General features: G+C 49.6%; 1 long non-coding RNA gene across 1 annotated transcript in view; it reads right to left on the bottom strand.

The window, feature by feature from the left end:
- Positions 1-21,423, bottom strand: part of LOC144375280 (uncharacterized) — a 48,968-nt gene extending 27,545 nt beyond the window's left edge. Inside the window, exons 1-2 of the long non-coding RNA XR_013434901.1 lie at positions 21,148-21,423; positions 4,500-4,643 (exon numbers count right to left, since the gene is read on the bottom strand). This is a non-coding gene — a long non-coding RNA (uncharacterized LOC144375280). The remainder of the gene's footprint in view (positions 1-4,499; positions 4,644-21,147) is intronic.
- Positions 21,424-27,808: the final 6,385 nt, after the last annotated feature.

Raw genomic sequence — 27,808 nt, 5'->3', positions numbered from 1 at the left:
ACCTCCAGAACCATGGGTAGCCATCAAGTTCATGGTGACCTGCTACAGCAACCCACAGGGACTAACCCACACACCTTCCAGGTGCTGTGGGTGGAAACAGGTCCTTTGTAGATCCAGAGTAAGCCATCAAGTGACTCCCTGACTGTCCCTGCCACCTCACCCACACAGTGTGGTACATGACATTAGAGTGAAACTCAGGATGCATGGGTCTGAGGGTCCTAGAAGGGATCCAACCCCCATATCCACTAGAGTGCAAGGAGTGGCATTGCCCTTCTACTTGCTGTTTCCTCGTGTGCAAACTCCAGGTCCTGCTAGTTCCTAGCTTAAAGGTCCATGTGACAATGAATTGAGTCAACAGTACTAATGTCCTTATTGTGGTAGTATCTGGCACTTAATAAATGCTCAACCAGGGTGCCTCTTTAATACTCATGTGCTGTTGAAAACTGCTAAGGGAACATGTCACATTTACTCCACCTTGGTAGCTCCTGGGGCTCTATATGCACTGCCCTCCACAAGCAGATGATCAAGATGTGTTACAGAATGGAATATCCTCAAGGGGGCAGAAGAAGGTGGACCGCAGGCCAATCCCACATATCCACTATCACCAAGTCCTAAGTCTCTCCACCTCTCTTTGAAGATTTCCAGTAACAGGAAATTCAGTGGAGATGTCCCACAAAGACAAGAAAGCCACTCATGACTGGTATCTCCTCCCACCTCCAGGAATCCCTAGCATTCATTTGTTTGAATATTCAACCAACATTTACTTGTTCCAGACACTGTGCTCAGGGCTGGGAACAGCATAGACACAGCCATAGATACTGCGGCCCTACAACCAAGTAGAGGTTAAGATTTGTAGATGTGATCATGGACATGCGTATGCACGTGGATCTAAATTTGTACATCTATCAGTGCAACATTGACATATGATGGCTCAAACACTTTGTGACTTCCTTTAGATGTACATTCTCATTCAATTATTCCCCAAATTCACACTGGGACTTCATCACACAGATCTAACAAATAGCAATCCAATTAGACATGCTCAGACATGCTGGGCTGCCACCGGATGAAACATCCACCAGAAGACACAGAGAGTACAAGGCAGCTGCCCAAGGCCAGCTTACTTGGGCACACACCCCCCCACACCATTTCCTTTAAACTAACCCTTGCCCTATGCCTGTGGCTTAAAGCAAGAAAAACATTTTTTAATCAACTGTCTTTTGAACTTCCAAAAGCCCAGGTCTCCTCTAATGGGCTTTCCAGGAGTATTTTGATTGTGGTTCATTCTACTTACACAATGACATTAGAACAAATCTCTATAGAAGGTAACTTTCCACCATATTGTTATCATTCCCATTTGTAGATAATGATCTGAGTTCACAGGAGTTAAGCAATTTGCCCAAGGTCCAGTTGTAAGGAAGGTGGAGTTAAGATCTGAACCCCATTGTCTGTCTGAACACTTAACCAAAGAACTCACCACCTCTGCAGTCCTTCCTTTACTTTGAACTGAAAATGGTCCTTGGTAACTGCCACTTTAGGAATACAAAAAGTATAACTCTCCCTCTTCCACATGATGGCCCTTGAAAGACATAAAAGTGCCGTCACCACCTAATCCCGGGGGCTCTTCTTCTCATCACCAGGCTAAACACTCACCCTTGCTGTAGTCTTTCCTCCTGTGATTTGATTTCAAGAACCCTTGGCCACCCAGACATTCTTTGGCAGAACATAATCCAATTTTCCGGTGCCCTCTTAGGGCCTGAAGGATGACAGAATGAAGTAAATCATTTGTTGCTCCTTTCTCTTTTTTGAGACCACAGTATGAGAAAAAAACTCACTTTCATCTAAAATCTAAGATCGGAAAGCCAGCCTCCTAAGTATGACTTGAGGTGGCAAATGTCCCTCCATCTCCTTGGGGGAGACAAGAGGGAGTAGTGGGGACTGTGGTGAGCTGGGGGGTGCAGGCCTTACACAAAGGTTCTCCTCTACTCAACTCCAGGTGCAGCCCACGTGTGCCCAAGGCCCAGGACCACATGATCTCGTGATTTTTCATTAGAAACTGGAAATGCAAATTTCTGTGCCAACTTGTCTACTTTTACATGACCATAATGATTAAAGAATAAAAGCCAGCCAGCCACGTGTACGTACACAATGCACGTACACACACACTCTCAAGCTTCATCCCCTACTTTTTTTTTTTTAACTTCAGAGTAACTGTTGATTTAAAACTTGACATTTATCCCCTCCAATCTTTCCCAATTAGGGTCAGGTTCCAGGTTTTTAAAATATTTATGCCTTTAGATTCTGTCCTTCGAAAGTCTTTCCATCCCAGGTTGAAGAAGCTAATTTATGCACTGCCATAATTTGCATCTTTCTGGATTCCTACTTCCTTGCCATCTCAATCCCAGACTCAGGCCACTGAACCCCCAGTGCATGAAGATCTTTGGGGACCGAGCGAACTCATCCTTAGGGCCCCATTGTGTTCCCTGTGCTGTGAAGGAGCGGCTGAGCAGCAGCCCCACAGATGGAGGGGCTCTCCTGAGGGTACTAACAACTGTGCCAATGTCCAGGACTGACCCTGGATTGAGGCTGAGGCCAGCACAGAGCTCTGTGGACACCTCCATCCATCTTAGAGTCATGGCAAAATTGACTATGAACATTAAGAGTGAAGCCACAGCCTGTGCATCACAGCTGTCTAATTAAGTCTGGCCAATTGACATGGGTAGCAGGGACGGCCAGAGGACCTGTCCTACTGCAGGGCTGAGCTTGGTGATCTGTGGGCTCCATTTAACACCTAGAAGAGCAAACAATAATTTGCTAAAGAACTTGCTTTTTTCATGAGGCTGCAATAGGCAAAATCTGTCCTCTTCCAAAACTGTATCTATCAGGAAGGACAGAGGATATTTTTGGTGGGATCCATGAACTTGAACTTGAACTGGCCTCCTTCTAGTGGAGCTCTCCAGGCAGAAAAACAAGGATCCTGTGTGGGGCTCCACAGGAGACTCTCAGGAGGGGACTGAGGGCTTAAGGAACCCACTGAGGGGAGTCACTTGTCTGGGTCCATGATGGCATAAGCACAGGGAGCCATCTCCATTTGCCAGTGTCTGTTCCTGCTTTCTGGAAGGCGGGGGAGGGTAAGGAGTGTGTGTGGCCAAAGGCACATTGTCCATGTTTTCATCCATGCACATGATCTCCTGCGAGCACTTGGTCCCCTGAGCTGAGAAGGTAAGGCCTGGGCTTGTTCCATCTCCAGGCACCAGGCAGGGCCGTGTGTCCAGGTCTTAAGATGGTCCAGCCTTCTTCTCATGGAGAATTAACGTTCCAAGCCCAGGAAACCACCGGCACCAAGCTTGAGTTCCTATGGACTCCTTGTTTTTCACTAGATCTCACAAATACACCATTTCTTCTTTACTAAACTGTCTCTAGACCAAGACACAGCCTCCTGTAGGTCGCACTGAGGAGAAATAAACCCCTTTGCGACACTTTCTTCCTGGAGAACCTCGGAAGGCCTTCCTGTTGGACATGAACAGTTTTGCTGAACATCTGAAGCAGAGCTGGGAGAAGGCGAGGAAGGGCAGGGCTGGGCATTGACATCTTCTTCTAAAACATGGGGACAGAGTGGACCCCAGGCCTCTCTCGGCACTAGGAGGAGGAAGGATCATCCTCAAGACTGAAGTCCCTTCTCCCCAGGTCTTTGCTGCAAAAAGAAGCAGCAACCAATGTACTTAGAAAAAATGGGCAGAAACACCCAATTTAGCAGTTCAAGGAGAACCCTGTGAAGACTATGGAAAACTGAAAAACATGGGCTGCTTCCCGGCCGAATTTGGAGTCAGAAGTGTAGCTAATTAGAATGAAGCACACAGTAAAAGTGTCCCTTGGACAGACTCCCCAACTGAGCTATGTGCCTCAGGTTATATTCAAATTAAGGCAGGTAGCACAGGATGAGCTATTAAAAAATTTAATAGCCACTTATTTTAATGTTACTAACAAAAAGTTAGTACATCAGGCTCATGAATTTTATTATCCTATAATGAGACCAAATCTGTTTTTAAGTTTGAAACAGGGAGGCATTTATTAACACCATACGCCAACCAGCGGGGCCAACCAGCCACTCCAAAACAGCGAGGCAGTTAAAGAAAATATATTCAGTAAATAAAATGATTGGGCACAGAGAGTTGGTATCAATTGAGATGATATGGGGACTGTTGATGCTAAGAGAACAGCACCCTACGAAGAAAGAGAGGGAGGAGGGGGAAGGAGATGGAACTGAGCGTGGGCACAGATTTGCCCTTGAGATTCAGCTTGGCAGAGGGGAGCAGCTCGGCCACCCACAGATGCTGTCTGACCCAGGTGTTTCTGATTCAGCCATTTGCTGCTTAGTGAGGTCACTCTGGCCCGCAACCCTAGGAGCATAGGGTGCTCACCAGATATCCAGACTAGTACACAGGGAGCCATGAAAGCCACGTGCACTTGGGAGACAGGTAGATGAAGCCATCACGTACCTTCACAATGTCCTCATCGGCCGACCTGCACTCCACAGCCTCTGACACGTCCACCACAGAACTGTACTCTTGAACCCCCATGACTTTGACAGGGACCGAGACGGGCTTTCCGGTGAGAATGGCGGTGTTCAAAACCTCCGTGTCCTGAAGGAGAGAAGAAATGCCAGTGAGCGAGCTTGGATCCCAGGGAGTGGGATGAGGCTGGCCAGCACTGCCTCTGCCCTAAGAGCCTGCAGGGATGCAGCCATGTGAGGGTGGGGTCCAGCCAGACTGATGGCCACACCGGCAGCCAGACCCTCTCCTGGCACCCAGCCTCTCGGGGAGCACGGAGCTGCTCCCTTCTTCACCTCCTCCTACACCCTGCACCTCCTGCATCTGTCAGGCTCACACTGGCACAGAATTTCTCCGCAGCATTCTTCAGGGCTCAGTCTGAGGGTCCTTTATGTACAGATTGCCTGTTCTGGGCTTAGTAACACAGGAGCACACGCTTCATTTTTGTTTCAAAAGAAGAAAGACAAGAGCACAAAGAGCAAAGGAGAACTTGTCACATCATAAACCTCTGCACACCTGGGCTGGGCATTGTGGCCCCTCCCTTACCTCTCGGGACCTCAGAGATTCCCCTGCAAACCCTGATGACCCCTGGGGGCTTGTGGGTTCTATTTTCCTAATTCATCTCCATCTGTCAACTTCCTGCTGTCACCTCTCACAGCTCCCCTGCCCTCCCAGCACCTCTGGCCTGGTCAGCTACGCTGGCCCAGGGGTTCTCCCTGGGTCTCTCTTCACAGGGCTCAAGAACTCCAACCCAGACTATCTCTCTGCCAGATCAAAACTCCTGGAAATTGCCCCACTGTTCTTAAGGTAGGATCCCACTCACTGAGGAGGGTCACCTGGGCCTTGCCCACCACCTGGTCCTTCTCCTGTCTCCTTCTTTCTGTCCCCTACACAATCCAGCCTTCTCACAGTCTGGGCAGCTTCTTCCCCACGTTAGCTCCCATGCAGAGGGTCCCTGGTCTGCAAACAGGGACAAACAAGCCCCTACTCCACAGGGAGCTTATGAACATTGAACAGGCCATCTGTGCCCACCTCAGGGCAGAAGGTGCTGTGAGCACAGCCCTCCATGCAGCTGCTACAGTGGAGCTCAGAATGTTCACTCAATTAATGAGCTAAAGAGCCACCTCAAGGCTCACGCAGGGACCACGGTGGAGAAGCTACTTCCACACCAGGATGGAGAAGAAGGCCAAGCAGACAGCCGGCCACGGGTGCACAACTGAGCTCAGCAATGGAAGTCCACAGCATCAGCTCAGCTCCCCAGGAGGGTCCAACAGGCCGTCGTCCATCACTCCTCTCCTCATTCCCTGCTTCAGGCCATGCACTAGGCAGGTCCCACACTCCGTGTCCTCAGTTGGCCCCCCACTCTCCATTCCAAACCAGGAGAGGGACAAGAGAGGGGGCGGGCCTTGAATGACAGCCACAGCAGCCACTGAGACTGAGCTACTAGGAGACAGGTGTTGTTCTAAATGACTGGCATGCAAATAATCATCCTCTGTGCTTCCCCAACAACCCTCCCAAGATAGTTCGAGTTTTAGTACCATTTTATACATGATTTGCTTTGCAGTGATATTAAACCTGCAAATAATAGCTAATTTTCAAGAGAAAATATCAAATTTATAAGGAACACATGGGAAAGGTGGCAGCCCAATCCAACAGGGTGGTAAGTCAATCTTCTTGTTTTGACATGTGTTCTTTTCTAGGTGTGAGGTTTTTTTTTTTTTTTTTTTTTTTTTGGTGCAAGGGATTATACCCAGAGGTGCTTAACCACTGAGTCACATCCCCAGCCCTTTTTTTTATTTTTTATTTTGAGACAGAGAGTTTTACTAGGCTGCCTCCAGTCTCATTAAATTGCTGAGGCTGGCTTTGAACTTGTGATCCTCCTGCCTCAGGGATTGCAGGTGTGGGCCACCACACCCAGCTTGGGATGAGGTCTTAAAAAGATAATTTCAAAATAATGTAAGTAAGTTAAGCCTCTCTAAAATCCTAAAGCAGGTCCCTATGTACCCTTGGCACACCAAGAGAGCAATTACCACATCTAATATTACATCAAAACAATGATCTGGTCGGGGAAACTGCTAAACATCCACCATCGACCACAGAACAAGAACAAGTCTTTTCTGCTCTGTCTGCAGAAGCCCCAGGTCCGATGCCTATAGATCATCTCCACACTCCTCTGTGGAAGGCCCTTTTGTCCCATGAGGGCAACACCAAGGGCAAAGTCACAGTGAGGCCATTGGAAAACTCTCTTCTCCATAAAAGTCACAAGGAAACTGGCAAACACTGTCAAAATAACGTTTTCTGGGCTCTGGAGATGCTCCAAACACTTTTACAGCTGGGAGAGCATTTATATAAGAAATAGAGGGCCAGGTCCTGGTCAAACACAGAGGCCTTGGTGGCACTTTAACTTGAGGCCACTCCCCCACTCTCCAGCTCTGCAATAGCTTTGAAGCATGCCACCTTCCCAGTAAAAACCAGCTGTGTGGGCACCACAGGGAGGAGAACCCCACCGGAGACCTTTCCCACCTGCATTCCCAAATCACCCACGGTACACACCTTGTCTGTGGGTTCCCTGGAGCACCCCACTGGCAAGGCTGTATGTGGCCTGGCTCTGGGCTCATCTTCTCCCTGAAGATGTTTGTCAAAAGCAATTACAGGCAACTGTTCACCTGCACAGCTCTCTGAGGCCTGAAGAGCACCTCATCAAATAGCTTAAAGGAGAGAGATGGGCAAGGAGATAACCACAGAGCTTTGGAAGACTGTGGCATGTTCCTGGGAATGCATAAGTATGGCCATGCTCGTCCAGGAGCTGTGCATGTGCCCAGAGTGAAGGCAAGTGCCAAGTGCCTAAGGAGATCCCATCACAGGCTGCCCGCAAGCTGGCCTGTCCAATGGAATGCCATTGAGTCATGAGAAGGATGAACTGATAGATCACAATAGGGACGGGCCTTAAAAACATTATGTTTAGAGAAAGAAGCCCCGACACGTATCTGCCGATTCCATGTGTGTGAAATGTCCGGAACAGGTGGGACATGGATCAGTGGATGTGAAGGGAATGGAGGATGAAAGGCATAGGGGTCACTGGGCGGTAGGGTCTGTGTGGTGGGAGTGACGTGAACATTCGAGAATTAGCACTGATGGTTGCAGAACCTTGTACACACACTGAAACCCACTGCATGTTCTGAACACTGAGGCAATACTGTTCCGGGAACAGGCTCGTGCTTTGCCCAGGGTTAGGAGGAGTGCAGGGCTATGTACCAAGTAGATGTGGCCACTGTGACAGTCATGCCAGTGGGAAAGGACCTGGCAGTATTGGGAACATAGTCAGTAGAGTGAGCCCCGTAGGCCTCAATGCCTTGTGAGCAGCGCGGGCTCTCTCAGGATGAGGTGGTTCCACATGTCGTGGCCACAGAGGAATCCTCAGGCCTAGGCCCCAGCGGCCCTGAGTGCTCCAGATGGTCCTTCTTCCCCCTTCTTGTCACTCAGATGGCCAGGGTCTCTCAACGGCAGCTCTGTTAGCTCCGGTCTCAAGGGCCCAGTGAACCCTGGAGAGGACTCAGAGGTAGGGAGGGGAGGAGGACACACTGGCCCCAGGCACTTCCTTTCAGAAGGGAAGGTGGCAGCCATTGCTCCCATGCTGGGAACCCAAAGCCCCATTGGATCAGGAGAAGGGCCCACAGAGTGCACAAAGGGACAGAGAGAGCCAGAGCCTACACTCCAGCCCTGGCGCCACATACCAGTAACAGCTCCACTGCATCCCCAGCTCCATTAACAACAATAATAACACTAACAGTAACATTGGAAAGCTCAGCTATGTTCCCAGCATTGGAAGAAGGGCTTCTTGTGGTACCTGATACAATTCCTGTAGTAAATTAATGAAGTTAGCTTTATATTTACTTATATTAAGAAGAAAAAAGGCAATAAGGAGTCTCTGACTGAGGCCGCGCTGCTCAACAATTCCACCCAGGCCACTGCTCAAGGGTACTCATTGGAGCACTGTGTCCCATAGAGAAGGTGGAAACCTTCTAAACGTCCACATGCAGGGCACAGCTCAGTGGGCACAGTACATACCCACAATGTGAAATAGTATGCAGCAGAGAACGTGATGAACTGCCTCCATGTGTTAGTTAAGACTAGCCCAAGTGCTTCAGCTTCCTCCTGTGTAAAATAGACTTTTTCTCCCGGGGTTTATAAGGAAGACAGTAGATAACTGACTTGCCTACTAGCTGTAGAGAGTGGTTGGCCTTCTCTGCCCACTTTGTAGGTGTGGCCGGGTGAGGGGACCTGGCTACAGAAGGTGAATGAGCAGACGCACTCACTTTGAACCAGAGAATTCAAGAATGCAAGTCCCTGTGCCCTCTGTTCTCTGCCGTGCTGGTGATGGCCACCCTGTTACCCTGGGTCCCAGAGTAAGGATAATGCAGAGCAAAGCCCCAGGTTGATCTGTGTTGGACATAGGGTGTGGGCAAAATCAACCTCCATCGTTTTGAACCATTAGAATCTAGTGGTTGCAAGTAACTTTGGGGAAGGTTATTTGGACTCTCAGAGCAAAGACAAAAATAACTGTAAACATTTCTTGAGTTCTGGCTGGGTCGTTCTGCACCGCAGTATGGGTCAGCAGCTCCGAAGCTCCTTTAGTATCTAGGATTGAGCAAATGACGTGCTGGATACCGAGCGCCAGGGTTCTTGCTGCTGGAAGAAGGTGTTTCAAGGTGGAGAGGAGAGAGAGTCAGGGTGAACTCTGCAAACATGACCTGGCACAGGTGGCCAGAGAGAGCTTGAGGTGGGATGTCCATGTGTGCACATGTGGAGTGTGGCCATGGGTGTATGCATGCATGCGGCTTTTCCTCAGTTCTGTCCGGGGTAGGGGCACAGACCAAAAGGACAATACCCCTTTAGCAGCCAGGACACCTAGAGCCCAGACTGCAGTTCTGAACACCATGCCCCAGGAAAAAGAAACGGCCAATTCACAGACTGAGGTGAGGACTGTCAAGGTCATGAGCCAAAACACCCAGAAGCTAACAGTATGCTCAGAAAATGTCAAAATGGACACAGGAGACAGGTGAAGGTGCTGCTGCAGAACCAGGACAGTTCAGCATCACCGCAAGTGGTCCCAGAAGGTGACAATGAACTTAGGATGAGTCCACATCAACACCACTGGGAAGCAGAAGCTATGTCCTTAGGGTTGAACTCCAACCAGTAAATGAGGAAGGAACGGCAGAAGGAGACCACCACCTCCGATGCCACCATTTGTTACCACAGCTGTTCAGGCAGTCACACGTGGATTCGAGTAGTGATTGAAAGTACAAGGAACAGAATATCTGCACAGTGCAAAGGACCTCTGTGCAGGAGACGCACTCACTTCAAAGAGGAGAAACAGCAGCTGTGTGGTGCAGATGCTGTACACCAGCCACTCCAGGCCATCAGTGACATCACTAGTGACATGTGAACAGACCCTGTGTCTCGCAGAGGAGGAGAGGTGAGGCTGGTGAGGAACAAGGGCCAGGCCAGCCCAGACTGCACAGTGACTGCTCGGTACCTTCCAGTGCATCCTGGTCTAAGGACAGAGACCAGGGAACCCTTCCAGATCAAGGGGCACAGACACAACTCACGATTCCGGAGTTGGTTGGTTGGTACAATGGACACTAGTGGGCCAAGAATAAGAATAAAGCCCAGGGATGGAAAAATTCTTTGTGTTGACATTCATTTCCAGATTTTAAGATTTCACTCTTCCTTTTTAAGGATTCTGGGGAAATTCACACCAAAATATTTACAAAGTACCTCATATGTGTAACTTACTCTTGAACACTTCATTAAAATAATATTAGGTGTTTATGTTGAGAGAGAGAATATTGATATTGGGGGGATTTTAGCAAAGGTATTTGGGAAATCCATTTTCGGGTCCACAGATACAATCAAAAGAACCAAAAGAAAATGCAACAAAGATGAACTGATGGGGCTGGGCTGTGGCTCAGGTGGTAGAGAGCTGGCCTCCCATGCAGGGCCCCAGGTTTGATCCCCAGCACCACCAAAACAAAACAAAAAACTAATTAAAGATGAACTGGTGAACAAATGCATAATAATATAGAATATAAGTCACCTAACAAACATGACTAATGACAATTAATTTCTCTTAAACCCTTACATAAGTGATAGGCACAGGCCGAATGATTTACATGCACTTGCTGTTCATAATAATGTGTGTTTATGATACAGAGAATGATATGTATCAATACCTGATAAAGCACCAAAAACTGCCTGGGACCTTCTAAGTGCCTGATACATTTTAACAGTTCTTATTAATATCTTACTTCATCCTCAAACATCGCTATTACAACACCGCTATTGAAGGGTTACTAGTTGTATCTTCATTTTACCAGAATCACACTGCTGCTAAATAATGAGCTAAGATGGGAGCGCATGTGATTTGCCACAGAAGCCACCACCTGGCCGGCCACCCTGTGAGCCTGCTCAGCTCCTAGCCTGTGCAACGGACCTTGCCATCCTCTCCTTTGCCTAACTCAAAAGAAAGCTTGAAGGATCAAAGGTAGATTTATAGAGATTTTAAATTTTAAAACCTCTACAAAGATGTTACATGCATGTGAACCTTACTTTTTAGTTGCAGTCAAGTGTCCCCAGAGACCCCTACCATGGCCTTGTGTGGCTTTCATGTGCTCCCCCTAGTTCCTCCCCAAGCCTGTGGTTCTGGACCACAGCCCTGAGATCTGGCCACCTGCACACCCAGGTCCCTGGCCCAAGAACACTGGCCTTTAGGCAGGAATCTAATCTGACCACACTCAGGTGGCAGACACCCAGACTCATTCTGACAGCTGCAAGGCGATGTGAACTTCACCCAGAGAGGAGCAAAGACACTGGCTTCAATTTAAATGAAGGATTTCAGTCCCACTGTTGTGCATTATGTAACTCTGAAACCAGCCCTTCTCCCCTCCCCAACACCCGCAAGGGATATTTTTAGATTTGGATAATTTATTATCCACAATGAAGTAAGATATTGCAAAATTCAGCTCTTTATGAGTTCTTGAATAACACAAAGAAAGGTATTCCTAATAGGCCGGCGCACAGAGGGTCAGGAGGGGCTCTTATGTGCTGTCCTAGGCCCTAGCCAGCAGCTGTGGAGGGAAGGCCCAGCCCTGAAAGGAGCTCCCAGCTGCTCACCAGAGTCCAAGGTGGGCGTTTCCACCCCAGTAGCTACGGGTGGAGGGCATGAGTCTCCCTAGCTGGTGTGAGAAGAGGTCACCAGCAGGGCGGCTGCTAGTCCATCATAAATAGCCCAGTCCCTGCAGCCTCTGAACTGGCAGGGGGTGGGCAGGGGGCAGGCCCCGGACCCTTAAAGCCACAGCTCTGAACTACAGCAGCAGGGACCACACTTCTTTCTTCCCACTACCCCCCCACACTACCTGAGGTAGAACAAGAGGCCAAATACTGAACCCTGGTGAAACTGCCCAACATGACCCAGGGACCATCCATTGGAAACCTCCCTCCTCCTCACTCCCATCACCTTGGGAATGGTGATGAGGTGCCAAGTCACCATTTTATACAAAATGGACTTGTCCCCCACCAGTCATCATTGATTGGTCCAGATAAAGCATGTGGAATGGGGATGAAGAGATCTCAGCCTCTCTGACTCCTTTCCAGAAAGAAAGACATTAACTAAAGGGCAGTTGCTGGGCATTTCCTCCCAGCAGAGTGGCCAAGGCAGGAGGTGGAGAGGTGGGTGAAACACTGGCAGGGAGCAGGCTTCCTGCAGAGCTCAGGCAGGTGGCCCTTCGCAGCCTTCGGATTCCAGGACATGTCATGTCCTTGTCAAGAATTCACCTACAGTGCAGCTTCCACGGGTCCTACCTGATTTCTGCTCTCACCAGAGTCATCCTTCCCCAAGGGCTCAACCACGCCAGTGTCCTTTGCTCCCTGAGTCCTGGTGGGGGAGACAGAGGAGCTGCACCCCAAGGCTCCAAGTTTCCAAAATGACCCCAAAGTCACGTTGTCCTCAGTTTCTCAAATGCTTCACTTGACCAGCTGGAGATGGACATGGGATCCTGCACCCTTCCTTGGAGGCCCCACACCCGTGGCAGGAGAGCAGGCCGGGTCGACATGGATGGCCCTCGATTTACAGCCAGGAGATCTGTCTGCGCCACAGACTTCCTAGTGGCCCCAGGCCAGCAATCCTCTCTTCTGTAAAGTGGACAGTAACATCCAACCTGGGCCAGAGCGGAAGAGCAGAGGCTCCCACAGGCACCATTAGCCAAGCTGGACAGAACAGGGAGGGTGAGAGAGAACCGTGAGCCCCAGAGACCAAGACCGCCACAGAGATGGGGCACAGGAGCCAGAGAGGCGCAGACCATGGAGGCCAGCTCTGCCCTGCTCCCAGCCTGCTTCCTTCTCCACTCTACCTCCATGAGCCTTGTGCAGCCCACACCAGCTCCAACACTGACAGCAGCCACCTGTGCCTTCTCTCCTTCCCCTCGATGGGCAGGCCACTAACGACAGCGTAACCTGTCGACTATTTCTCTCTTGTCTGAAAAAACTCTCATCCAGTTTGAGCTAAATTCAAATTTAAAACAACTCCCAGTTGCCACCAGGCTAACAAGCAAATGGCATCTGCTCCATTGAAACCTAAAACGTGGGCTGAGGGCACCAGTGAGGAGACACTTAGTGCTGCTGAGACCTGGGCTTGCAGGGATAGCCTTACTTGAATATGAATGAACTCCCTGATAGTGCTGTGAACTGGCCGGGGCTTGGTGACTGCAGGGAGCAGGGAGAGCCCTGGAAGGAGGCTCCACTCATTGTCCATCCTTCAGTCAGGCCACTGGATGGGTGTGTGGGTGGGTGGATGGATCCATGGTTTGGAAAGAAAGAGAGGGGAGGTGAGAGAGGTGGAAGAGTAGAGCAAGAAGGAACGAGGAAGGAGGGAGGGAAGATGGAGGTAGAGGGAGAAGATGGGCAAGCAAGTACGGTCCTAAAGAGAGAGAGGAAAAGACAGAGAGAGAGATGGAGTGAGACAAAATGGGAAAGGACAAAGGGACTTGGACAAACTGGAGGGGACAAATCCAGAGAGTTAGCAGAGCCACCAGGGGAGGCAGACCAACCGGGCTTGCAGGCAGAAAGACAGAGGCACCAAGGAGGAGCGAACCAGAAGACTGAGACCTCGCAAGCCAGAGGCCTTCTGCTCTAGAGAAGCCAAGAGGCGGGTGTGTGGACCAGCTGTCCAGGTCAGCCCACTAACCGCTGTGTCCTGCAGAGGTTAGCCTGACGTGGCTGAGCAGCGCCCAGCATGGAGCAGCGCCTGACAGCATGGGGACACCAGGCAGAGTGCCCCTCAGCCGGGGAGGTCCAGTAAGGACTCAACACTTTGTGTCCCAAGGTCTCCTGGTGGGAAGCAGCTGATCTAAAAAGCCAGCTGTTGAGCAAACACTGGGGGGCTTCCTGGTGCATGAGTGCAAAAGATCAGGACAGAGCACTTGAACGCATACGGAGGACCGTGGGCGCCGCTTATGTCTCCCAGGCTTTATGCACATAATCCACAAACAAGTCTGTGGGGAGGAGCCAGAGCTCTGATTTTACAGATGTGAATGCAGAGGCTCAAGGATCTCAGCCAAGGTAGGAAGACTGAGTGCTGCACCTGCTACCAGCGCCCAGAGCCCGGGGTTGCCTCACCCCAGGGCAGTTCTGCTCCTTAAGAAAACCCACACCAGCACCTGGAGCAACCAGAGACGAGGAGCCAGGTGTGAGGCGAGTCTCTGCATCTCGTTAGTCTTCCGAGAGGATCTTTCTCAGCCCACCCCGCTCTCCGTTAGTTCTCCATGTCACCTGCTTTACCACAATATGGAAATTATCTGACCTGTGGGTCTCACTGAAAGTGATTCACAACTTCCGCTTCCATCAATGGACCAATACCAGAATTGGTCCAATGGCCATAAGGCACAGGGAACCAGAGAAGTGAGGAATCTTACTGTGTGATGAAAAACTCCAACTCACTGCCTGCTGGTTCCTCACTGGACCCCAGCATCTGCTCCCAGCGAACACTTGTTCTGAAGGCAAGAAAGAACCAGAAGCAAGGGAAACACAAGAGGGAGGGGAAGGAAGAGGACCCACCGGGTTCACTGGCCAACGGCAGGTCCACCTCTCACCCCACCTGGAGGGGCCACTGCGGTCCTGGGGGCCAGCGTCCCATACGTCCCATACTGACCCTGGGAGGATCACCCCTGACTGGCCTCTCCTGAGCACGCCTGGGCCTTGAGCTCTCCTTCCCCACAGTGCTCCTCCTCCTGCAGGAGCCAGCAGGTGGCACAGTGGCTCAGGATGGCCCTGGTCCATGTCCTGCTCTACCACTTGGAACGTTACCCAGACTTACTCTGACTCAGTTTCCTTATCCATAAGAGGTGGTCGGTCATCGGGCCTCTAAAGTGGACTGAGTGTTGATGTGGGTGATGCAGGTAGGACCCAGGACCTGCCAGGCCCTGGGCAGCTGCTCCGAAGGGTTGCTGGCTTCATGACTCCCATCATGACTTTTCTCCACACATCCTTCCAGACTCTCGAAGGCCCGGCCTCCACATGTGGCCTTCCTGACTGACAATTTCTCCCAGGCAAACAAGCTGCTTCCTCCACTGACTGTGTCCCCAGAGTGCCTTATAAATGCTTCCTCCTGGGACACCCATCATCGGGCTGTCTTGGGTGTGGTTTTGTGTATACTTTTGGTTTCCTGGATCCTAGCACAAGCCTGTAAACTTTAGAGTGTTTGAACAAATTAATGAACACCACAATGTGAGAGCGCGGAGTCTGAGTGGGAGAGGGAGGGGAAGGCCGGCCACAGAAATCTCCCCAGCCCTCCCTCTTGGGCCTCACCAACCCCCTTCAAAACCAAGCGCCACCTCAGAAGAGCCTGGCTAATTAAGAACTGTCGTGAACAATCTATCTGTCAACAGAGAAGGCTGCAGATCCTAAGGGGCGAACCTGACAGAAGACTGTCCCACTTTTTCCACTCACCACATTTTAGAATTTCTATCTTGAGAGGAGCTGAGAGAAGGTAGCAAGAAGCAGAACTCGATGAAAATTACATGCTCTTCTCCATGTTTTTTTCCCACATTGATCCTGGCAAGACCAAATGTGCGGTGTCAGTATTGAAGCCATCCTTCCAATCCATTTGATAAATCATGCAGCACCTTTTCCTTACTAGACCTAAGTATTAATATCTAAAATAAACAGTTTGCCACATTATTATAATTCAAACTAAGTGGTCTACCGTGTGCCCCGGCATTGAGAAGAGGGTTTCAGGACTCAAGTTCATGAAACACAGGCAGCAGACCTATTTTTGTCTCCACAGCTGAATTATATCAAACCCAACCGTATCCTTTCTTCATCCGAGTCTTGAAGCACATGAGTGGGCTTATATTATCAGTGTCCCTGGGAGGCATAGCAAGTGGCCACAATCTTGGTGACTTAAAATGACAGAAACTATCTTGAAAGGCTAGGGTACCAGCTGGGCCACAATCACCCAGGAAAAAAAGGCTCAGTCTCTTCTTGTTGGTGGCTTCCGGAGCGCCTTGGCCTGGGGGGGGGGGCACATAGCCAATCCCCACCTCATCTCCATGTGGCCTGGGCTTCTCCTCTGGGTATCCCAGCTGTCCCTTTGCTCTTAACGACAGTGACTGCTGGAGAAGTCCAGGATGGGATCTTCTCAGAGTTCCTGACTGAGAGCCTCGGTTTCCAAGTATGTTCCCATTTGCAGGTACCAGGGGGACATACCTTTGGACATACCATTTTGGGGGAGCCACTGTGGGGGCTTGATTTTCTGGAGTATTTAAAGCAAGGCACAAAAATGACAAACCTTGACCTTCACCTTGTTAGGAAGACAAAAACAGTGACAATCACATGGCTCTTCCTGAATTGAAAGTCCAATCTTTCTCTTTCTTTAAAAAAAAAAAAAAGTTGCTCCACACTTTGGGGAAATTAGTGTGGCATTTGCATATTTTCCTATCAAATTCAAAATTCGGTTTGCAAAACAAGCAACTGCCTATTGACTGGACCTCCTCATGTGAGGATGAAATCACAAGCTTCAGTCATTCATACACCCTGAAAGCTTGCCCAGGTCTCACTTTTTGTTTTCAAAGAATCAACCCAGGAAACAGGGGTTGGCTGTCTCTGGGAAACAGGAGTGTTAACATAGCTGTCCCCAGGAAGTTACTCTGTCCAACCTCATCAATGGCACATGTGTCTCTAAAACATTCCCCTGTTGGACCCTGGGGTTTGAGACAGCTGTTTGATGACACTCTGCTCAGACCACCCATGGGCCAGGTAGCAGTATGGATGCCGGGTGGCTGGTGGCTCTGCCTACCTCCCCCTGAAGACGACGGTGAGAGGGTTTGTGGCTCCATGAGAGCAGGAAGCCAAGTGTGGTTCAATGATTTCCTTCTGTGTTGCTGCTCCTCAAATAAGCTCCTTTCGAAGGCGAGGGGACAGATGAGCTATTTTGGATATTTGATTTGAGCTAATCCTGTTACTAGACAAAAAAAAAAAAATCTATGCCCTGAATACTGCAAATTAAGGAGCTGTGTTTGCTGTTGGGAACACAGGTGAAGCAGAACAGCAGCAAAGAAACATCCTAAACCCCGTATTAGACAGTGTGCTGTTCACGGGTGCCCAGTGTTTATCCAATTTGTATATTGATTTGTCATCACAGACTTTGGAAATCATTTCTGAAGGATCAAAAAAAAAAAAAAACCCGAGAGAGAAGACAGAGTGGCCTATTATTTCAAGAAGATGGGCACTAGCTATATCTAAGGACAAGAAAAGTCTGGCCCCTCATCTGCTTGGGGCACTGGGGAACTTGACCCCTGACCCCTCTCAGGCCATGTTCTCCTGATTGGGCCTTAGCCCACCCCTCCAGCAGAAGTGCTTCCAGGGAACCAGCTGACAGCCAACCATTATCCAGCATTCCTCTGGCCTCAGTGATTGGTTCAAGGTCTAGCACATGACCCCACCTGGTCCAATAAGATGGGGCTTTCTGCAGCTCCTACTGACTACCTGGACCCTAACCCAAAGCCCTGAGGGGCACCAGCATGACCCTCTCAGCTGGTCTAACTTAGGGTGAAACCTAGAAACCTGGTGGGGCTGCATTCTAAAGTTAGGATGGTGGCCCAACAGCTCCCCTAAGAAGGAACTGACCATCTGCTCCCGTCTCTTCTCAAATGTCCAGGTAGACTTGGAAGCCCTCTGCATAAGGGCTGGGCCACACTCAAACACTGCCTAATTCAGTGGAATCCCCATCAGTGTGGATATTTGCACCCCCGATTCCAATGTTGAAGTTCTAACCCTCAATTGTGGACACTTTGGAGATGAGGCCTTTGAGGAAGAAAATAGTTTGATTAAGGTCACAAAGGTGGGGCCAATATTAGTGTCCTTATAAGAAGAGACCACGGAGAAGCCACAAGAGCACACAGCCAGACGGCAGCTGTCCTGGAGCCTGAAGAAGGGCTTGTGACCAAACCTCCCTCACCAGCACCTTGACCTTGGACTGCAGCCTTGGTAATAGAGAGGAATAAGTTCCTGCTGTGCAGACACCTTCTCAGTGATACTTTGCTGAGGTAGCTCCAGGCGACCAACACAGGATGTCAGTCTCAATCAGAGACCAGCCAGCCCTCCTGTGGGTAAGGACGCCTGCAGGCCACCACACCCATTTACACGGACAGCTTGTCCAGCACCTGCATGCCTCCCCTCCTGAGGGCAGCTGTGACTCACATCCCCCACACACCCTTCCTCACATCAGCTGCAACAGTAGAGTCATGGCACCCCGGGGGCCAGCAAGAAGGTGCAGCCATCCCCACCACACAGAGGAAGAGGCTGAGACTCAGAGAGAACAGAGTGGTGATGAAGCCGCCCAGTCAAGAGCCCCTCTTCTCTCTTCTGGGTGCTTATTCCTCCTGGGATATTTTTCTTATTACTTATTTAAAGCAGAGCTTGGAAAGATTGTGTGCACAGTCACAGCACCCACACCATGCCGTGTGGCGGGGAGACTCCGGGCGGCCCTCTTCAAGTTAGTGCGTGGGAGCCACGCACAGTGGTGGGTCCTCCTGACGTCCTTGCTGTGCTTCAGTCCCCAGTGCCTCCTCGTCTCTGCCCCTCGTCCCTGCCCCTCGTCCCTCCTTTCCCCTTCCTCCGCTGGCTTTCATGTGTTTTCCTTAATCTCTGTTGTATAGATAAAGTGAGATCCACAGGGGACACTCGTATGTGCTTAGCATCATTTGGCCTGTGTCATTCCACAGTCCTCCCTTTCCCATCCCTCCTTCCCCTCCTCAGCCCCCTTCCTCTGCTCCACTGATCTTTCCCCCTCTTTTCTGAGAACTCCCCACTTTCCAACCTGGAATCCTGGGCCCTCCACTAACCTGTACACTTGGGTAAGGGACTGTTTTCTCAAACACTTTATTTGATCACATAAAAGTCGCAGCACCCTCTCCTAGAACCCGACACTCCACCACCTTTTATTCCCCCAATCATGTGTCCTTGTCTGAGATTAATACAGGTGTATTTGTCCTGATAGCCCCTCCCTTGGCAGGCTGAGGGGCAGGGACCATCAGTGTGGTCCATTGGCCCTCTGCCTTGGAACAAGGGCAGGGTCCTTGGGTGCTGGGGGCAACCGGGCGGGTGTGTGGGTGTATCCACCAACAGCTTGATTAATAGATCAATTGATGAGACTCGTCTTCTTGATCTAAAATGCCTCAGAACGAACACCCTTTGCCTTTAACGCTGACACCCTGTAGTACAGAGGAAGAGGCTCGTCTAATACCGTCCCTGTAAGTTCAGTCATTTGCAGAGCCCCTTGTCAGGTGGATGAATAAAGTCTGCATTAGGAGATGGCACAAAGGCTTTCTCTGTCACCTGGACTGTGTGCCTCCATTTTCCCTGCTACAAAAGTCTACGTTAGGAGGTTCACCATACCCTGAGTTCATGTCAGCCCTGCAGTGAGAGAGAAGCCCAGGACTCTGATGCTCCATCCTCCCACCCGGGTGCTCCCAGGCCAGCCTCCCTTGACTGGTTTCTGACTCTGGAAAACTAACGTGGTCCTCATGGGTGTCAGTTATGCCTCGGGGAAGATTTTCTAGTTTTGTCCTTTGACTTTACAGACTTCCAGTGAGAAATCTGAGTTCTCAGCGCAGAATTCTCTAGCCCTTCCCTACATGGGGGAAGAAAACTGCACAGAAGAGGACAAATCACCCCATCAGAGAGTAGCTGGGACTCACTGTCTTGGAGACTTTGCTAACTCCCCTGACAGCTGAGGTGGACATCACCTTCTCTCCTTGAAAGCAGCAACTTCTCAATCCCTAGGGTACATAAATGAGAGAACTCACTATGCAGGTAGGAGAGAGAATAAAATCCTCAGGGAAAATGATTCCAAGGATATCAGAAGTACTCACTCAGAAACAAGTGCCAGCCAAGTAAGTATGATTTTCATTTTCTATAATTATGCACAAATAATCTCTAATTGACAATTCTTGTAGCCACACCTATGGTGTAAGAGGCGAAGGCGAAGGACACACTTGTGTGTGCACACCACAGCTAACCAAATGGACCGGAGACCCTCACCAGAGCACGGGAGGCAAGAAGTCCACCGAATCCTCTCCTCACTCCCAGACCACACCCCAGGACCCCTCAGCTGCTGTGGGCGCAGTCGCTGTCCCCGTGAGGTCAGCTTCTCCTGCAGCTGGGCTTCGACCATCTCTCACCGCCCTGCAAGGCCATGGTCCCCACATGCGTATAATAATATGGTCGTTATTACAGCAACAGCTACCTTTTGTGAGCCCTTCAGCAGCCCTACCTCGGCTGACTTGCACAAATCTCCGAAGACCTGTGGCAGTCCTCAACCCTATAGCCCCAAGGAGGAGGAGGAGGGGGCAGAGGTGAAAGTCCTCCAGGGAGAGAGCTACTGGGGAGCCAGCCCCGGTGAGAAGCGCACTCATCCCCACACATGCTCCCAAGCCATACAAGGCCTAATTTGGGGTGCCTGGAGAGAGTCCCAGGTTTCTGCCAAGCTGGTGTCTGGGTGAGCTGCTCCATTAGTATGAGTCCTTTCGTGAGCCATCGTGGGTTCTAGGGACCCAGCGTTTGCGGAGAGGGGTTGCAGAGAGGGACTGGATCCCCAGTACCTCTGTCTGACCTGGGGATGGGGCTCCCATGGCTGGGAGGAAGGGGCTCAAAGAACTGGGCTCCTCTCTCAAGCAACCAGGCTCAACAATGTGACTGCTGTAGCCAGAGGCTGGTTCCCGCGGAACTCAGGAATCGAGGATGCGCTGGAGGTGACCCCTCGTCACGCCCCCTCCTCACCCCGGAGGCAGCACTGGGTCTGGGGTGGTCTAGGGTACTGGGTTTGGAGCTTCTGCACTTATCATGTCCCAGCCCTGGCGCCCAATTGGATCCACCCTTCTAGGGAAGGGGCTGCTCGGCGCAGCGTGGAGGGCTCCTGATGGGACCTGTGCCCTTGTCAATGTCCCTACTGCACCCCCAAGTTTAGGCTCCCCTCGTCCGGCCTACATAGGGGCTCCGTGGAACTTTGCGATAGCCCGTGAGGTCGACTCTCGCCTGGCCTTACCTTTGCCCAACAGCGCGCTCAACACCAGGCTCAGCGCTCCGCACGGGGGCCTCGCCTTCAGAGCGCATCCTGCACCCGGCCGCTCTCGCGCAGCGCCCGCCCGCGGCCCCCGCCGGCCGCTCCATGCCCAGGGCCACCCCGGCAGCCGCGGCGTCTGTTGGGCTGCTTCTCCGCGGTTACGCTGCGGCGCTCAGGCTTCCGCGGCTTCTGGCACTCAGGCCGGGACAACTTTTCCCCAGCAGCCGCAGCCGCCGCCGCCGCCGCCGCCGCCGCCGATGTCCGATGGTCCCGTCCCCCCCCCCCCCGTCCCGCCCACCTCCAACCCCGCCACCCTGTCTAGGCCCCGCCACCAGGCATCCCCACCCCGCCCAGGCCCAGCCCACCAGGCCCCCCACACACACACCCCGCCCACGACCGGTGAGGAATGGAGGGGGCGGGGGGCGGGGACCAGGAGCGCACCTGCGGTTGGGGAGGACCCTGGAGGCGGGGAAAGCGAGAGGAAAAGAGGGCAAGGGGCGACGCAAGCACCGCGAAACACCGTGTTCTCAGCCACTGGCCTTTGTGCAGTGTCCTGCCCAGGCACCCTGCACGCAGGATGGAGCTGGACCTTCCTGTCGCCGCCTCCTGTGCTCACAGCGGGGCTGGTGGTCATCACACCCCAGTGTCAACTTCAAGCCATTCCCCGCTTTAGCTCTGAGATCTGGAGCCATCTGGATTTAAAAGTCACATGCGGCTGCTGAGGAGGACCTCCCAGAAGCATTATTTAGTGGCGAAAGCAACCTGCAGGGCAGAAACTCTGATGGACACAAATGCGCATAGGTGTAGCATGGTGCATGGAGAACCCAAGGCACCAGCAGTCTCAGCAAAGGGACTGGACAAAGGGTCGAAAGAAAGGACAAAATCATGGAATTTGCAGGGAAATGGATGGCATTAGAGCAGATTATGCTAAGTGAAGTTAGCCAAGTGTTAAAAAACAAATGCCAGATGTCTTCTTTGATAAAAGGAGAGCAACTAAGAACAGAGCAGGGAGGAAGAGCATGAGGAAAAGACTAACATTAAACAGAGATGAGTGGTAGAAGGGAAAGGGAGAGAGAAGGGAAATTGTATGGAAATAGAAGGAGACCCTCATTGTTACAAAAAATTACATATAAGAGATTGTGAGGGGGGAAAGGGGGAAGAAAAAACAAGGGAGAGAATGAATAACAGCAGATGGGGTAGAGAGGGAAGATGGGAGGGGAGGGGAGGGGAGATAGTAGGGGATAGGAAAGGTAGCAGAATACAACAGTCACTAATATGGCATTATGTAAAAATGTGGATGTGTAACCGATGTGATTCTGCAACTTGTATTTGGGGTAAAAATGGGAGTTCATAACCCACTTGAATCAAATGTATGAAAGATGATATGTCATGAGCATTGTAACGTTTTGAACAACCAATAAAAAAATCAACATAAAAAAAGAAAGACTCATTTTTCACTGCATATCCTTTCATGCCATAGGGTCCGCAAGTCGCGCCCCATGTGTTTTTTATTAACTGCTGGTGAGGGGGAACAAAACAAAATCCAGCTCACCGCCACCACACATGCGTGCCCCAGGCTTGTCCTGCAAGAGCAGTTTCTCTGCAGATACAGATCTGGAAGGGCTGTCCTTGCCACTGCTTCCTGACCTGTTCTCCATCCTCTCAGGTTTTCCCAGCGCTCCCCTCAAGCATGTCTCGGGACCCTGGAGCAGTCTCTGCCATGTTATGGACCCTGGGGCTTCCCCCTCCACCAGGGTGCAAGCAACAAGAGGGTGGGACCACAGCTCTCTCTGGTGTCTGGGGGCAAAAGGGATGGATTCTGAGACTGGAAACCTGGCCCAGTCCTGCACCAGCTACAGCACCCCAGTCCTGGTGGTCCCCACCTACCCTGGGCTTCTGGCTCTCACCCTAGGTGAGCTCAGACCAACCTCAGAAGGAAGGACAACGACTGGGTTATGTTTAGGCCACTCCTGAGGAAAGAATTTGGAAATGAAAGAAAGAAGTCCTTGATTGATAAAGGAAAAAGGTCCCTCAACTCAGCTTCAAGGAAATATGAGTCTCCTACAAGGAGAAACCGGGGATGGAGCCAGGTCTTTGGAGCACCCCTAGCTCTGGAGCCTCTCCCTGCTGGGGGCTGGGAGGGGGGGTGCGTGAGGCTGGAGATTCTATGGCCCAGGCTGCAGCATATGATGCTTCATTGTTTCTCTTTTAGCTTGGGGAGCCGGCCATGTCCAAAAGGTCAGTTCCCATAGGCCTGGGGAGTATCGACTTAATTTTTTAAGTGGATTATGCTGGTAATTGCTCAAATCAGTGCCCAGCTAGTAGGGAGCAGTCGTGGAGTACACATAGGGCTCCTAAAATGAAAGGAACATTTTCTTCTTCCTCTTCTTCTTTTTCTTTTTAAACCTGGAAGTCATTGGAGAATAAATATTTTTCATTTAAATGTTTGTAGCCTCCCGCCATCAGGGAGAAATACAACAACTCCCATTATTCCTGATGGAGAGATTGGAATCTGCTTCATCCTCTCTCCCTCCTATCCTATAATAGGAACAAAAAAATAAAAGCCCTGGATTGGGGCCTCCCTTCCCCTGTTCTCCCTTGCAGACCAACAGCTGCCCCTCCCCTGCCCTGGCACTTTCCTTTTGGCACAGAACATTGCTCTTCTTGTGCAAAGCCAGATGTGGTCCCTGGATTAAGGACTCCACCCTGCAAATAAACAAAACAAGAGGAAATTGAACCCACCACAACACAATATGTAGCCACTCAAAATGAAGGGGAAATTTTTAAAAAAGGAGAAGATGACTTTAATCTGGTAAGTCCACCTGACTGTGTGGCCATTCTGCTTTGTAACAAAGCCCTGCACACTTGGCCAAGGCCTCCCAGCATCCCAGAGGTTTTCTTTCTCATCCCTGCAGAAGTAGACCTAGGAAACAGGGACTCCCCCTCTGCAAGTCTAACTGTGGGACCTCATTTAATATATCTTCTAAAAATCAATCAAACAAAATACAGATCCAACAAATCTGAGGGATGACATGGTCATCTATCTTGGTTAGGTAAATCCACAGAAATGGTGGTGTGAACCTAAAGGTTCATGGGCTATTAGAGTTTCCTGTGTTTATTTTTTTTTTAAATCGTGTATTATTTAACCTCAAAATCATTAATTCCTTAACTTAAATTACTTCCAGATGCTTTTCTGAATTTCATAAGGATCATCAGAGACCACTAATCTCAAAGGCTATTCAAAGCTCCCCACAGGCTGGGGGCACATGGAGACAATTAGCATGATTTATAGGAGAGGAGAGTTATTGGAAAAAGGAAACCTGTTGCTTCCACATGTGTTGGGGTCCTTCCTAATTCAAAGAGGCAATTTCAGATTTTTTTTTTTTTTAGTTTGTGCTTAAATTCCAAATTGCTAAGATTGCATAAAATGAAAGACAGAACTTGCTAATTTGGCTCAGGATTTCCTTACACATAATAAGACCTATACATAATAAATTACTGAACACATGGAAATGAGGGCTATATGTTGGCCTCATAAAACAGCTTTGGTCATCCTACAAATTCAACAGCAAGGTCTGACTGCTGCTTCCTGCTAGATGTAAAAGCAAAGAATGGAACACAAAAGGAAGTTCTAAGTTCTTGGGCTGGCATTGCTGTGGACACTATCATTTCTCCTGGTAGCAGCTCTAGTCGGGAACATTAGTTTTGCCCTTTGACAGTTCATTCATTCATTCAACAAGCATTTGTCATTTTCCTACATATTTGTCAGCCCAGATTCCAGCTTGAACAAAAACACAGGCCTTGCATTTATAGATCCTGCATTCTGGTTGAGGAAATAGACTCTCAAGAAATGTATAAATCAATTCATCCCCAAAGACAATGATATGTGTTCTGAATAATGTGGATCAGGCTAAGGGGAGAGTGTATTTGTGGTGCATCTTTAGGAATTGCAGGTGAAGGGAGGGTGAGCTTCTCACACTGAGAACCAGCAGGACAAAGGCTCAGGGCCAGGAGCTGGAGGGCCTTGCTCTCCTCCCAGAAGGTCTGCTAAGGTTGCTTGAAGCACATCGCCTGTAGCAGGAGACAGAGGAAGCACTCCTAAGGGCATCCAGGAATCCTGGGGCTTGGACCTGGGTAGAGAGCAGAGTGGTGAAGGACACAGGAATTGCAGGGCTTGCTGATGGTCAGTAGGATCCTGGGACAGGAAGTATAGGACTGAGCCATGCGTCTCTGAGGGTGCCCTTCATGGGCAGGGGAGGCTGGGATGGTAAGCAGCCTCAGGGAGCATGGGTATAATTCAGGAAACCAAGGTGGTTTATTGGTGGAACGCGGCATCAACAGCATCTAAATTCAGCCCTCAGAAACAGCACAACCAGGTCATGGCCACCAACCCAACCCAGCACCCAACTGGGTTTTGCATGGTGTGAACTGTAGCAATGTCTTTTCTCTTTTTGAGCAGACCCCAGGACCTTGGTCTGGCTGGGGAGGAGAGTTTAATATAGGACATACCCTTCTTCCCCCTGCACTGTACACAGTAGGTGTTCCAATGTTCACACCATCCAAAAATAGAAACCAGTGAGGGACTGTTTGTGGGGACTGTCACTGTTCACTCTTATTCCTTTACTTGTTCACTCTCCTATCTCATGTGGGCTGGGTGGAAAACAAAGTCTGACCTGCTTCATTCTGTATCCCCAGCCCCTTATCCAATGAATAATTACCACCAATCCTACATAATTAACCCATTTTCTAATGAGGAATCTGAGATTTATGCATTCTGTCTTTTATTCATTTTGTCTAATAGTGATGGTGAGGATGCCAGTAACAATTAGCATTTATTAGGTACTTGCTAATTAAGAAGTAATTCTGTTAACCATCTCTGAACACGTGCTCTTCTTCTATCCAGTTTTCAGACAAGAAAACTGATGTCAAAGGGGGTGAAGTGACACATTCAAGATCACCCAGAGAGGAAGGGGTAGAGCTGGGATTCCACCCAGGCTACTGGCCTCAAAGTCCATATTGATGATCACTCACTAGCCTCACTGTGTTCCTGTATGTGCTCAGTGTATCTGGTTTCTACACTAGATGATGTCTCAGTAACTTATTTAGACCTCATTTTTGTAATAGCTGCTTAATGTTTCAGAAAGGTCTCCAGCCCCTCATGCTGCTCTGTTACGCCTCCCTAAACTCAGCCTGTGTAGAATTTAATATTCCCTGAAGGGACATGGGCACAGCTACCCAAGGAAAGATACAGAATGTCAGTTACTGGCCTGTGAGAACAACTTTAGGACAATTGTTCAAATGCCCACAGTTGGCCCTTATCCGACTTCCCATGCAATACTGGTGGATGCCCAACTCCTTTCATCGTTATGGTAAAGACCCACAAAATAGATTTCATTCTTCCGTTAGGGTTTAAGGTTGGCAAAGGGCACCTTCCTATGCCTTGCGACTCACAGTGCCTTAACTGTATTTGCTGCATCAGCACCATCATCGCCACCACCATTGTCCTATCACCACCATCATCATAGTCACACCATCACCACCAACACCATCATCATCACCATCACCACCATAACCATAGCTGTCGGAGACCAGCTCCAACAGGGGGTCTCAGGAGACGAACGGATGGTGAGGAGTCGGCGAAAGAGGGGGTGGAGAAACAACACAGACACCAAAGTGAAGGTGTTGATCCCAATCTTTACTTGTGAAGTTGATCATATATACTTTTCATTTTGGCAGGCTTACAGTACTTTGTGGTTACAAAACAGGAATCATTATTCAAACAAAACAAAATATTACGTAGCTACAATTAGAATAGAAGAATGTATCTTGGCTTATGCATAAGCAAGCATTTGTACTTTCAGTTCCCTTTTTGCTTTGAGCAGTTTCTGCTTAGTTAACTTTTAATAATAGTTACAAATGTCCCAAACTATTGGCCTATACCTTGACTATTCTTTCTTGACTTACTGACTGGAACCGGTGCCATGGTTACGGCAAGGGGTTGATTTGTTATTACTTTTAATCAAACAGAAGTAAGAGCACAAACCATTGTGCACAGGAACAAGAACAAGTTGCCCAGTACTAAGCACTAATCTATCTTCTTAACATTAATTTTTCTTCTCTAGATTTTAATTTAATTTCTCAAAAACTTCCTTGACAGGAATACAGGGAGTTTTTCTTTAGACATTAACAATTTACACTCCACAGCTGAATCATTGCATTTAGAGCAAACAGATCTATGCTTTAGAAGTAGTTACATTAATTGGGAAAGTCATGATTTTTCCTTTATACTTAATGGTCATATGAGAAATCAAAAGTATACTTATTAAAGGAATACAAAAACAAATCAGCCCATTCCCAGAAACATACTGCCGCTCCTCCAGAGGATGGATGCCTTGCGCCATCCACCTCAGTAGGGCCTTGCCATTGCCTGAGTCAGGGGAGGGGCGCAGCATTTCCCCCTTTTTTATTTTTTTAATTTGAGATGTTCGATTTGGACGGAGATGCTTCTGATTGATTTCCAGACAAGTCTGAAGAGGACTGGAAGAATGAGACAAACAAGAACAATGAATAAAAAGCCAAAACCAATATTAATCATATATGACCACCAAGTACTATTGGAAATAGTTTTTTGTACATTTTTGTA

The sequence above is a fragment of the Ictidomys tridecemlineatus genome, chromosome 2 (assembly GCF_052094955.1).
Source record: "Ictidomys tridecemlineatus isolate mIctTri1 chromosome 2, mIctTri1.hap1, whole genome shotgun sequence".
Lineage (NCBI taxonomy): Eukaryota > Metazoa > Chordata > Mammalia > Rodentia > Sciuridae > Ictidomys > Ictidomys tridecemlineatus.
Note: the sequence above shows the minus strand (reverse complement) of the source record. Positions and strands in the feature narration are given on the sequence as shown.